The sequence below is a fragment of the Leucoraja erinacea genome, chromosome 17 (genome assembly GCF_028641065.1).
Source record: "Leucoraja erinacea ecotype New England chromosome 17, Leri_hhj_1, whole genome shotgun sequence".
Classification (NCBI taxonomy): Eukaryota; Metazoa; Chordata; class Chondrichthyes; order Rajiformes; family Rajidae; genus Leucoraja; species Leucoraja erinaceus.
Genome location: NC_073393.1, coordinates 35,476,844 through 35,491,468, shown reverse-complemented (window position 1 = coordinate 35,491,468; position 14,625 = coordinate 35,476,844). Strand labels below are relative to the sequence as shown.

The window sequence follows — 14,625 nt, the reverse complement described above, 5'->3', positions numbered from 1 at the left end:
TGGGTGCTGAAAGAAAGGGATTATGTGTGGGCTTTGCCTGCCTTGTTGGTCCCTCTGGGTTACAAATGGCATATACTTAATGGAAACAAAACTAAAGGCTAGTTTTAAAATATGGATTGCCGTCTCAATCATTTTTTTCTTTCATTGACAAACTTGGGCTGGGGGGGGGGGGGGGGTTGAAATTGCCCCTGATTGTACCCCAGTGAGGAAGACTAATATTTTGGATGGGGTGCGGAGGTTTATGCAGGTTTTTGGTGTAATGTCGAGTCGGACACACGTCAAGATACAACACACGTTTATTCAAGTCCGCTTACAGCATCGGTCTGCAGGACACTACAGTAACTAGCAGCCACACAGACTGAAATACGTAGGCAAGTTCTTGGTAATATAGGCGGAGCAACTACTAACAAGCACTACAATTCGTTAGTAGGAAATAACCAATCTACATCTTTCCTTGCAGAAACAAAATGAAGCATAGATACGTGGAAACATGGTGGCTAACCAATATGGTAGCCCATTGGAATCTACAACCAATCTACATTTGGTAAGCAACATCTCAGACTACAAGAACCCTTGAAAAAGTTGAATTGGTTCTTTTAAGTCCCTCAGGATAGCCACCTAAAGCAGGCATTAGGTCGCCTCTACTCAGTAACACCTGGTATTGAAGGTTTGCAGAAAGTGGGCTGCCTCAAATGTAATTGCTTCATTTTCTGGATGTTGATATGGCTGACATTGAAAAGGTAGGTACATTATTTTTAAACTGGACCAGATTTCCTCAGCCAGATCCGCACATTCCTGATAGATGCAATCAGACATCTCCCCAGACCTTCTAGGGTTAAACCTAACAAACTACACCAGAGAGGAATTCAGCTCCAAGCCTAAGTGTTCCCTTGGCTGATGGAGACCTAACTCGTGCTAGCATCTCAGCCAAATAGGTTAACCTATGATGAGCATTTGTCAGCACTGGGCCTGCACTCGCTGGAGTTTAGAAGAATGAGGGGGGATCACATTGAAGCAGACAGAATAGTGAAAGGCTTGGATAGAATGGATGTAGCGGGGATGTTTCCACTAGTAGGAGAGTCTAGGACTAGAGGTCATAGCCTCAGAATTAAAGGACATTCTTTTCAGAAGGAGATAGTCTTTTTAGTCAGAGGGTGGTGAATCTGTGGAATCCTTTGGAGGCCAAGTCAGTGGATATTTTTAAGGCAAAGATAGATAGATTCTTGATTAGAACATGTGTCAGAGGTTATGGGGAGAAGGCAGGAGAATGGGGTTAGGTAGAGATAGATCAGACATGATTGAATAGCGGAGTAGACTTGATGGGCCAAATGACCTTATGACCTTATGACCAAACAGGTAACCAAAGCAAGAACTGTTCTAAGCTTCATCTTTGAGTGCCAGGTCTATTCTCAACAGTCTTGGCATAAAAGTGGACCCAGTATAAACAATTCCTTGTGAAAAATGGAGTTTATCTTTAGAAAAAATATATAATAATTAATTGAATAAAACATAACCCAAGTTGTTCCACCCAGCTCCATTTGCCTTTGCTTTGAGTGCATCTACCTGCCCTCTTACCCTAAACTGGTTTCAAATGCCCGACATCCTTCCCCTCACTGATTTGACCATCATTTACTGGCCCCAGTCTCACCGCTCTCCCTCCCCTTTGTTCACTGCCTATCTTCCCTCTCCATCCCTCCGTCATGAGGCAGGATTCGACCTGAAGTGTTGACAATTCCCTGCACGTTATGGGTTTTCACCGGGTGCTCCGATTTCCAAAGGCATGCAGTTTGGGAGGTTATCTGGCCTCTGTAAATTGCCCCTAGTGTGTAGGATGCTAATCTGGGACAATATTGAAATAGTCGTAAGGGTGATTGTTGGTCGGCGTGGACTTTTTGGGCAGAAGGGCCGGTTTACACGCTGTATCTCTAAACATAAAGATAACAGTTTAATTTGACCAGTCACTTTAAGAAGTGGGATCATAGACTCATACAGCATAAATAGGCCGTTATGGCCCACCTCCTCCCAGCTGTCCATGATGCCTCTTTACACTAATCCCATTTGCCTGCAATTGACAAGCACTTATTCCTCCATACCATTCCTATCCATGTACGTGTCCAATGCCTTTTAAATGTTGCAATTCAATACACTTCCACCATCTCCTCTATCAGATCATTCCAGATACTCATCCCTCTCTGCATGGATAACTCACCCCTCCCACTGCCCAATTACCCTTTAAATATCTATTCCCTAATCTGTACCTGGTAGTTCTAGATTCCTCTGCCTTGGAAAAGATTCTACTATCCCATCCATGACCCATAATGTTATAAACTTCTATAAGGTCATCCCTCAGTCACCTGCGTTCCAGTGAATGTAGATATCCCAGCCTATCCAGGCTCTCTCCTCCAGTCTAGCCAACATCCAGGTGAATCTCGTCCGCACTCTCGCTAGAGCTACCACATTCTTTCTGTGGTACGGCAACCAGAACACTACACAATACTCCAGGTATGGTAAACTACAGTGTTGTGTGGCTGCAACAAGTTGTCTGATCACTCATGCTCAATGCCTTGACCTCCAAAGGCAAGCATGCAAATGGCTTCCCCAGTATCCTATCTATCTGTGTCACCACTTTCAGGAAGCTGTGGACTTGCACCCCTCTAGCTCTCTCTTTACGTCATTACTCCTCAGTACCCTGCCATCGACTCCATTTGTCCATAGATGCACACAGTCTCTTGCCCAGAGTAAGGGAATCGAGGACCAGATGACATAGGTTTAATGCGAAGGGGGAAAGCTTTAATAGGAATCTTTTAATAGGGTAACTTTTTCACACAAAGGGTGGTGGGTGTATGGAACAAGCTGCCAGTGGAGAGAGTTGAGGCTGGGACTACCCCTACAATTAAAAAGCAGTTAGACAGGTACATGGATAGGACAGGTTTGGAGGGATATGGACCAAATGCAGGCAGGTGGGACTAGTGTAGATGGGATATGTTGGCCAGTGTGGGCAAGTTGGGTCGAAGGGCCTGTTTCCACACTATCACTCTACGACTCGATGACCATAATTTGACATTCCTAAGTGCATTACCTCACACTGTAAGTATGTAAGCAAATTAGTTAAATGTTATATCTTGTTTCTAACCCATTGCAAAATAATCTTGTTTGAAAGTTATTTCTGACCTCTTAATTACTGTTGTCTAACAGTGTGATTTTTCCCCCTATAAATCAGAGATTAAATCACCACTAAATGTTGGTTAGGCTTCGGTTTAAAGAATGTAATTCTACATGCATCTCTTACTGAGAATTGTTTGCACCCTGGCATATTATCATCATCGTGCCCGCACCCTAACTGGGCACCTAGACAGGCCATGGTCTTGTCTTAATGTGATCAGATAAAACTTGTTAAAAATTCAGCCTGGGTTTAACTCATCTAAAATGGCAAGGGAAGTTCAAATTTCATCACGGCTGTTGCAGCTTTTCCATGTTTCTTGGCCTCGGCTCTGCTCGGCAAGGTGAGGACAGTGGAGCGAAGGTGATTTATTACAGTACAGGCTTTCCCTGATATTGCCCTGAAAATACTCCCTGACCCTGACCTAAGCAAAGCCCCTCTTCTAATCTCACCCGTGCAAAATACTCACATCTCACAAGCACCATAGGCGCCAATGAATTACACAGCTCTTTCAGGGGATCAGAGGGACAGCCTTAACTCAGCCATCCAGTCTGAAGTGCTCTGATTAGCACGCAGTAATTTTTCTTTTACTTTCAGGGAGCAATGTGCATGTTACAGAATTATTTCCAGTGCCACATATGCCAATGATCACATTCTGCTTTCTGAGAACATAAAACTTGCTTTGAGCATTGTGTTTATGCCTCCAAAATAAACCAAGTACATTGTCCTGTGTGTATTCTTCTGGTTGTGTATGGTCCTAATTAGAAGGTGCTTACTTTCTACTGTATTTAAAAAAAAAGAACTCTCCCGACAGCTCCTCACCTGAGCAAAGAAAGAATTCCTTCCAGGTGTTAGCAGCAGCAAGTGGTGGCAAGGTGGCAGCATTTGCAATAAAAATACAAGTTCGCTATTTCTTTTGTGGGACTATTTCTTCTCTTATTTCTCCTTAAGGAACAGGGCAATCCAACTGTTTGACAATATCACAGATTCCAGATACATAAAATGCCTGTAATCAGATAGCAGATGCCATTTGATAAAGAGGAACTCGATAATTCTAGTGCAAAGGCCTTTAATAAATACTGCACCACCAACAGCACCACAGCCAATTTCCCAGTCACGTTAACTTGGTGAATGTAGTTCTTAATTTCAGCCCCGCTGAAGGTCAAGTCAAGCGCAAAGCATTAAACTTGCTTTCTTTCACTACAGCAAACAAAGAACACACCTAAAATCACAGACTTAAATGTAATTCATCGCGTATAATGGGACACGTTTAAACTCAATAGTCAGTCCACGTGTGTGGCATTTGGAGATTTAATAAGATATTCAGTACCTCCCAGCACTAGTGTGGGTGCCCAGGTGGAAAACCTTAGTGAGTGGAGGCTGTCCCACTTGCTCGATGTAACTGTGATAGAAAAGGTGTAGACGTCTTCACAAGTTCACAAGTTATAGTAGAATAGACAATAGACAATAGACAATAGGTGCAGGTGTAGGCCATTCGGCCCTTTGAGCCAGCACCAAAATTCAATACGATCATGGCTGATCATTCCCAAATCAATAATACCCCGTCATTCCCAAATCAATACCCCGTTCCTGCCTTCTCCCCTTCCCTGACTCCGCTATCTTTAAGAGCCCTATTTAACTCTCTCTTGAAAGTATCCAGCCCAGCGCTCCATTCTCTCAGCATATGACAGTCCTGCCATCCCGGGAATTAACCTTGTAAACCTATGCTGCACTCCCTCAATAGCAAGAATGTCCTTCCTCAAATTAGGGGACCAAAACTGCACACAATACTCCAGGTGTGGTCTCACTAGGGCCCTGTGCAACTGCAGAAGGACCTCTTTGCTCCTATACTCGACTCCTCTTGTTATGTAGGCGAACATGCTATTCACTTTCTTCACTGCCTGCTGTACCTACATGCTTACTTTGATTGACTGATGAACAAGGACCTCCAGATCCCGTTGTACTTCCCCTTTTCCCAACTTGACACCATTTAGATAATAATCTGCCTTCCTGTATTTGCTCCCAAAGTGAATAACCTCACATTTATCCACATTAAACTGCACGTGCCATGCATCTGCTCACTCACCCAACCAGTCCAAGTCACCCTGCATTCTCATAGCATCCTCCTCACAGTTCACACTGCCACCCAGCTTTGTATCATCTGCAAATTTGCTAATGTTACTTTGAATCCCTTCATCTAAATCATTGATGTGTATTGTAAATAGCTGCGTTCCCAGCACCAAGCCTTGCGGTACCCTACTAGTCACTGCCTGACCTTATGAAAGGGATCCGTTAATCCGTACCATTTGTTTCCTGTCTGCCAACCAATTTTCTATCCATGTCATCACTCTACCCCCAATACCATGTGCCCTAATTTTGCCCACTAATCTCCGATGTGGGACCTTATCAAATGCTTTCTGAAATTCCAGGTACACTACATCCACTGGCTCTCCCTTATCCATTTTCCTAATTACATCCTCAAAAAATTCCAGAAGATAGTCAAGCATGCTTTCCCATTCGTAAATCCATGCTGACTGGGACCGATCCTGTTCCTGCTATCCAAATGTGCCGCTATTTCATTTTTTATGATTGACATGAGCATCTTCCCCACCACCGATGCCAGGCTAACTGGTCTATAATTCCCTGTTTTCTCTCTCCCGTCTTTCCTAAAAAGTGGGATAACATTAGCTACCCTCCAATCCACAGGAACTGATCCTGAATCTACAGAACATTGGAAAATGATTACCAATGCGTCCACAATTTCTAGAGCCCCTATCTTAAGTACCCTGGGATGCAGACCATCAGGCCCTGGGGATTTAAGGCCATTCAGCCCATCGAGTCTACTCTGCCATTCAATCATGGCTGATCTCTTGCCTCCTATTCCCATTTCCTGCCTTCTGCCCATAACCCTTGATACCCGTTCTAATCAATAATTTGTCTAATTCTGCCTTAAAAATATCAACTGACGGCCTCTACAGCCCCCTGTGGCAATGAGTTTCACAGATTAGCTACCCTCTGACTAAAGAGGGTCTTAAATGAATAGTAGATATGGCAATTCTACCATAGTGGGACAGTTCCTTGGTAGTGCATGTCTTAGACTGGATTACCTATACAGCGATGAGAATACTACCAAATGAGCCAATCCGACATTTGAAATCTTAATACGGGTTCTCTTTCCACAGGTACTGCCTACTCTGTTGTAAAATGCTGGAGAAACTCAGCGGAATGGGCAGCATCTCTGGCTGGAAGGAATGGGCGATGTTTCAGGTCGACACCCTTATTCAGACCAAAGGTCAGAGGAGAGGGAGACACAGATATATGGAAGGGGTACATTACCTGTCCTTATCCTTCCAATGGGACGTTAGTTAGACAGGTACATGGATAGGACACGTTTGGATGGATATGGACCAAACACAGGCAGGTGGGACTAGTGTAGTTGGGATATGTTGGCCGGTGTGGGTAAGTTGGGCCGAAGGGCCTGTTTCCACACTGTATCACTCTATGACTATGACTCCATGGCATATTTTCCAGAAGAATAAACACATCATTACTATTTATTTCTTAGATTAAGATAACAGTAAATACAAGACTTTATAGTAGATTTCAAAGGAAAATATTTTGGGCCAAAAGTGCTAATATACAATGCGTTTCAGCTACTTTAAGTCAATTAGTATGCAGACAAAAAATGCTGGAGAAACTCAGCGGGTGAGGCAGCATTTATGGAGAGAAGGAATAGGTGACGTTTCGGATCGAGACCCTTCTTCTGAAATTGGTGATAAATTAAATTGTTGCCTCGAGATGCTCAAATGAGAAGAACGCAAAATGAGTCAACAAGTGGTAACAGGACCATGGGTTTATTTATTTTTCTCGTGCAGAGTTATGGGTACTTCTTTCCAATGAAGCATAATGAGCGATCCCTTAGGATGACATGGTTATGATGTAGATCTTTCACAGGTTATCTCAGTCTGGTGTGTGGCGCTGGTGAATGTGATGTACCTTATGTCAATGGGAGGTGACATTCAGTGGTACGGTTGGTCTGGAGAGAGGGCAGCTGTGGGGGAAAACCTCCCCAAGAGAAAACATGACAGGGTAAGCTTCTTGTGAATGGCAGGTGCTTCAATTGTCTCTTTCACCATCCTCGAGAGTAATGGCTTATTCCGAATGGACAAATTATTCTGTGGATTGACAGACATGCATTGCTGGAGTAACTCAACGGGAGAGGCAGCATCTCTGGAGAGTAGGAATGGGTGGTGTTTTGAATCGAGATATTGCAGTGCTGCTTCTTCCTGCCTACAGGCAGCAATTGAAGAGCGCATTCCCCTGGGGTGAGGACTGTACAGAGCTTGTCGGGGGGAGGCAGAGGAACAACTCCAGGACTGTTTAGAGTCTGTAGACTGGGCAATGTTCAGGGACTCGGCAACGGACCTGAATGAATACGCCACAGTCACTACAGACTTCATAAAGAAATGTGTGGAGGACTGCATCCCAACAAAAACCTTCCAAGTGTTTCCTAACCAGAAGCCTTGGATGAACCATGAGATCCGCACTCTTCTGAAGTCCAGATCCCAGGCATTCAGGTCTGGAGATACAGAGGTCTACAAGAAGTCCAGATACGACCTTGGTAAGGCCATCAAAAAGGCCAAAAGGGACTTCTGCTCTAAGCTGGAGGATGAGATGGATATTTGGCAACTGTGGCAGGGCTTAAATGCCATCACCTCTTACAAGGCAAAATCAGGAGGCAGCTCAAATGTCAGCGAAGCATCACTCCCTGACGAGCTCAATGCGTTTTATGCAAGCTTTGATAGGGAGAACAATGATGTGCCTTCCCGAACCCCCATTCGCTGTGATGGTATTTCAGTCACAGTCACAAAGGCCGACGTCAGAAGACCCTTCAGGGGGGTGAACCCTCGGAAAGCGTCTGGACCTGATGGTATACCCGGGCGTGTTCAAAAAACCTGTGCAGACTAACTGACTGGAGTTTTTATGGGCATTTTCAACATCACACTACTGAGGTCTGAGGTTCCCACCTGCTTTAAAAGGGCATCAATTATACCGGTGCCCAAGAAGAGTAAGGTGACGTGCCTCAATGACTATCGACCAGTGGCACTAACGCCTGTGGTGATGAAGTGTTTTGAGAGGTTGATTATGGCGCAAATCAACTCCTACCTCGATAAGAACCTAGACCCACTGCAGTTCGCTTACCGCCACGACAGATCAACGGTGGATGCGATCTCACTGGTCTTCCACTCGCTCTGGACCACTTGGACAACAAAAATTCATATGTCAGGCTGTTATTCGGCATTTAATACAATCATCCCCTCCAAGCTGGTTACCAAGCTCTCAGATCTGGGTCTCTGCACATCCCTCTGCAATTGGATCCTCGACTTCCTCATCAACAGGCCATAGTCTGTCCATATTGGTGGAAATGTGTAATCTTCGATAACAATCAGCACGGGAGCACCTCGAGGCTGCGTGCTCAGCCCCCTGCTTTACTCACTCTATACTCATGACTGCGTGGCCGGATATAGTGCGAACTCCATCATCAAGTTCGCCGACGACACCTCTGTTGTTGGATGAATCACAGATGGTGATGATTCAGAGTATAGAAGTGAGATCGACCAATTGACCAAATGGCGCCAGCACAAAAACCTGGCTCTCAACACTAGCAAAACCAAGGTACAGATTGTGGACTTTGAAAGGGGTAGGATAGGGACCCGCAATCCCATTTATATGGTGGAAAGGGTCATGAACTTCAAATTCCTGGGCGTGCATATTTCCGAAGAACTTTCCTGGTCCCAGAACACTGATGCAATCATAAGGAAGGCACATCAGCGCCTCTACTTCCTGAGAAGATTATGGAGAGTCAGTATGTCAAGGAGGACTCCCTCGAACTTCTACAGGTGCACAGTAGAGAGCATGCTGACCGGTTGCATCGTGGCTTGGTTCGGCAACTTGAACGTCCAGGAGCGGAAAAGGTTGCAAAAAGTAGTAAACCCTGCCCAGTCCATCATCGGCTCTGACCTCTCTACCATTGAGGGGATCTATCGCAGTAGCTGCCTCAAAAAGGCTGCTGACATCATCAGAGACCCACACCACTCATCTCTCCGCTGCCATCAGGTAGAAGGTACAGGAGCCTGAAATCTGCAACATCCAGGTTCAGGAACAGCTTCTTCTCCACAGCCATCAGGCTATTAAACACAACTTCAAACAAACTCTGAACTATAACAGCATATTGCACTTTATATATATATATTCTATGGTATATGGACACACTGATCTGTTCTGTATTTATGCCTACAATATTCTATGGTGCTGCAGCAAGCAAGAATTTCATTGTCCTATCTGGGACACATGACAATAAAGTCTCTTGACTTGACTTCTTCAGAAGTCTGAAGTCTGAAGAAGGTTCTTGACCTGAAACGTCACCCATTTCTTCTCTCCAGAGCCCGCGGAGCTAGTCCAGCATTTTGTGTCTATCTTCGCAATAAACCAGCATATGAAGTTTCTTGCTACACAAATTATTCTGTGGACTGGCTTTGTGAACACCTGTGGTGGAATCCTGCGACTAAACGTAACAGGTAGCATTGCTGTTCATAACCTGTCCCAGACAAGACATGCTATCACTCCGCAATTGGTTACAGAACAGGCATGCATTATTAATATGATTTGTTATGTGGGCAACCATTACCACACACCACTCACTTCTTGATTAAGAAATCAAGGTGAAAGTTTGACAGAGGACATTTGCACACAAACACACAGCATGTTGAATGAAGATTTCCCTCTCCAGGCATTGAACTGTTTAAAAAGGAATGTGTAATCTAGCAGAGAAAGGTACACCAGCTAAAGCATTAAACATGTGTACACCAGAATCCCACAGTGTCACTTCAGGGCTGTTCTTTTAATAAAACGAAGAAATTCTGGAGGGATTGATGCCATGACAAACCAGAAAAAAAACCCATACTCAAACAAATAAAGTAATCTAATTCAAAGAAAAATCCACCGGTACGTGGTGCAGGCCAAACATTTTTATTGTCATCGGTACGTTCACCGCCAGCCATATAGTGCGACCCCTCTTGAAAGTGAAGGGGAGCCAGTTACTGCTGCAGTTGGTTTGTTTGCCTGCACAGCTGCCTCACAGGGGACGATGAACTATGACCTGCATTTGTGTGCTACTCTGAACCGACTTATCTCATGGAATGGAGATCAATGAATTATTAACAGGACAGTGGTGCCCCCATCTACAGGAAGTGAAAACATGTTGTGTTTGTACCCAAAGTCCTTATCCTCCGTATCCCGCCCCCTCACCACCAGTCCCCCCCTCGGGTGAAAGTGTCTGCGTTACTTGGCACATGGACCATCTTGATTTAGTCTGAACGCAGTAAGATCACATGGCTGTAAAGTTTACAGCAAGAACTGAATAAGAAACATTTGATAAAAGCTTGCCAGACGCATACCAAAAATAAAAGTTATACAGAGCAGAGGCTGTGTTATGACGGTTCTAAATCTACCATAATCCCCAGAGGAACTTGCCAAATTAAATGCCCCAGTATCCTTCTTCCTTGTGTCAGTTGTTCCTTCCCATGCTTTATAAGGAGCTGTTTCATCAGATGGATCAAGAACGCTGGGCAAAACTTTCCCATGCCACTATCCCTCAGAATATGTTCACAGTGCACTGTTTACAATGGACAGCACTAATGGCAGATTTGTTTTAATTTCCACTGCTTTGTGTTTAAAGTTAACTATCACCCACAGGCAGTCTTTTCATGCCTTATTGTCTGGGTGTGTCGGACCCATTCACACGAAGACGCGAACACGCAGATTCACAAAGCATCTTAAATGTTTACTATTCTATAAAGCAGCCCTAAAGAGAGCTACAGTAAGTAGTCTGAACAATGAGAAACAAGGCAGGCAGCGTGCCAGCATGGGCCTCCTGCCAAGCCACATATCATTAGCCTAGGCTCGCTATAAGCAAGGAAATGAGAAACACATGTTGGGGAGCTGGGGTGAGCCATACGGGACTCCGGGTCACCGACAGTCATCCTAAAGCTTTCCCTTCCTCTGCCTCTGCCCATTGATGTCAAATGTCAATGTGATTGTCTAAAGTTCTCAGGGATTTTTTTTTAAAGTGACTCTTGAGTTATGATTTTCACAGTTATGGGAAAATAACAACCTTGTTCTCTGTTATGCTTTATAAATTCCTCGCCACTCCTTCAAATAACATGTGTAAGTGAGGCTGGAATGCTTGAGAGGGACTTGGATTCTTATGTGAGGCGTTCTGTACTTTTTAAATATAATCAGCTCTGCCTCATCATTAAGTTACACAGTAGGCTCTTTTTCCTCGCACTATGTTTTGTACAGGCCACAACATGCAGTTTTGCGATGTTTTTCTGTGTGTTAATTTTGGCCTGCCTGAATACAGTCAGCAAAGATGTATCTAATAACAGTGCTTGCTTTATTTCCTTCTAAAGCTGGATTCTATTGACATTTGACCTTTCAAGCATTCCATAGATAGTGCAAGAACATGATAATTACTGACTGGTGGTGAGAAAATCAAACGGAAAGGGCCCAGCTTTCCACTAACTGTTCTAAATATCCCATTAAGCGCGGTGATATAAATCACTGAACATATTTAACAATAACACGGATTTTGCATTGAGCAGTCTTCCCTTCATGTGTGTGTGTCCATGATCAGCATATTAATAATGTCCTGACCAACAAACATTACTTTGAAGTCTGAGCCATTTTTGGCATGACTAAATCATCACTAGGAATGAGCAAGAAATAAGATTCACCTAGCAAACCATGGAGGGCCTCTGAGTGAAAATGCTATTTGTGTTCCCTCCCCCGCCCCCACCCCTCCTCTCATCATTTTTGTTGTGATCAATTATTTTTTTGAATAAATTCCAGTTCAAAATGAGAAGACAAATTTTAAAATTCAATCTGAAAGAAAAGTGGATTAAGGGCCATATTTCCCCACCCTTCAATGGTTGAAGCAATTACACTTGGTCGGAATATCCTGGTAAAGTCAATATTACTTTCGCAAACATTCATTAACACAATAGAAACTTAATTCCCTGTCTATACAGTTCGTGTTCAGTCCTGCCAAGTTGTACTTAAGGCACGGTGTCCATGTTTTTCCTCTCTATCCTCCAAAAAAACAATTCATTATTCAATAAGTAGCTGGTGGGTAGGGACTGAACACCTGTCTATGCTGACACACAGTGTAGTAAGTAAACACCGTTTAGCAAAATGTCCTCTCTTGCAGTCATTAAGCGCCAGGCTTCAGATAATTGGTCACACATCATGAAATGGATGCCCTGATGGCAAAGTGTGAAAGATACCAGGCTTCATGAAGAAATTACAAATAGACTATTGTTCTTCCACTTTTGATCATTTTCCCTTCCTCTGTCAAGTTGAAACACAGATAGTACAGTCATTACAAATTTCTGACAAGAATGCTGGGTAAAGCAATGATTTATGATGATTTTGTAACTAAGTGGATAAAGATGACTCTATTTGTCAGGTTGACGTGTTTAGTGCACCATCTAGCCTGAATCAAATTGATTCAGTTAAACACGATAGTCTATGGGGACTGGGTGGTGCAGTGGGTTAGTTTGCAGCATGCTCAGCTCTGGTACTTGGTTTCAAATCCAGCACAGACTCATCGGATACAAGTGTCTTTCCCCTGGTGACTTTAGAGGAGCAATGCAAGGTACGTTTGGACAGAACCTGCTTCTTATAAATGATGGCGTGTAGAACAGAGTCTCCAGATCAGCCTGTGTGGGAAATGGAAGGAAAGAGGGTCATTGTTCAACAATTAGCTACCCATGCAGCAAAGGGTGTACATGTTAGGTTAAGTTTGGGGTCAGCTTAGTTAAAAAGGGCTTCTCCTAAAGTCAAACAGTTGTTGACAATCATTGTATTAATGCATTCATGAAGGGCTCCACTTGGGATGGCAGGAGGTAGTGTTTAAGGATACATTCTCACCTATAAGTCACTTACTTTGGAATAGAAAACAAATGGCAGCAAAAATCTGCTCTGCACCAGAATACAATGTGACAGGATTCACAATCTGGAGGTTTGAAATCATGGACTTACTGTCAGACCGAACAAATGGAAGAGGTCTTTGTCAGCAGTGCAGGATGCACAAAAAGTTTGCATGACTATTATTTGCATTTGAATAGTGCTTGTCACCTCCTGAGGATTTCACATAAGGTTTCAAATAACTAATAAATCATTTTGAAGTCAAGTTGCTGCTGCTGCTGGCTGTTGAATGTTGAATGTTCTTCGCTGTTTCTATTGTCTCAATAATTTACAGTCCCTGCTCTCAATGCTATCACCGAGTAAGCCTCCATCCTTATTCAGACCATCGCTACTGATCAGCAACGCAACTGAACCAGCCATATCCACACTGTGGCATCAAGAGCAGATCAGAAGCTGGACGTTCAGAAATGGTTAATTCACCTGCTGATTTTTTCCCCAAACCTACTCTGCCAAATGCAATGCCCGGGGCAGCAGTCTGATAAAAATACTCCCCACTTGCCTGGCTTGGTGCCACGGGGAACAAATCCATAAAGTGCAACATAATTCAGGACAAAGCACCTGAATAGTCGGCACCTAAGAATTAATTCCAGGTATCACGTTCACATTGCGGCTGCAGTGCGTACAAACTGAGTGACGTTGACTCACCAAGGCTACTTTGACAGCATTTCCCAATTCCACCACCTCAACCACGAAGAAAGACAAAGACAGTTGGCCACACCACCACTTGCTGGTTCCCCTTCACTTCACACACGTTGAGATGCTGGAACACCCCCATCCAACCGCATTGAGAGATTCTTCCCCACATGGAACACAGCAGTTGAAGAGGTGGCTCACCAGCGCCTCCTCAAGGACAATCAGGGATGGACAATAAGTGTTAGCCATGCCAGTGATGCTGGCTCCCCACGTATGAACAAGTAATAAAAGCCTTGTGATTGAGCAGGTTCCTGTCAATGTTATACTACGATTGACCACAAGGTGGTGCAGGAAAGTGACCAATGGTGTCTTGATGCTTGGCTACGTTGCCTGATTGGGCTGGTGTGTTGACTTGATTGAATGTCATCGAATGGATAGGTTGAATTCGCAGTCACACTGCATGGTGAATTGAAGATTTCTATTGAGCCAATTTATTTCACCAGATAATTGGCAGTTGCACTATTACATGGTGTCCTCTTAAAACAAAATTAATTGCAGCATGGTTTGTTTTATAATATTAAAACATTTAACCATGAGATATTAAAAAGAAAGCAAGCCATTTGGTTATCTTAGCAATTACGAGGTCTTCTACTTAAATGCCACATTGGAAATCTGCAAAATTATGAGTCAGGACAAGAAAATTACAATCAGCTAGTTATAAAAGCCCAACTAATGTCTCTTAAAGGAAGGATCTTCCATTACTTCCAGATCGGATCGAAATATGA

At 43.7% G+C, this 14,625-nt stretch overlaps 1 long non-coding RNA gene across 1 annotated transcript; it reads left to right on the top strand.

Moving 5' to 3' along the window:
• The first annotated feature begins 216 nt into the window (after window positions 1-216).
• On the top strand, window positions 217-14,143 carry LOC129705404 (uncharacterized). The gene is made up of 2 exons (XR_008724905.1): window positions 217-544; window positions 13,482-14,143. It is a non-coding gene; the product is annotated as an uncharacterized LOC129705404 (long non-coding RNA).
• The last annotated feature ends 482 nt before the right edge of the window (window positions 14,144-14,625 follow it).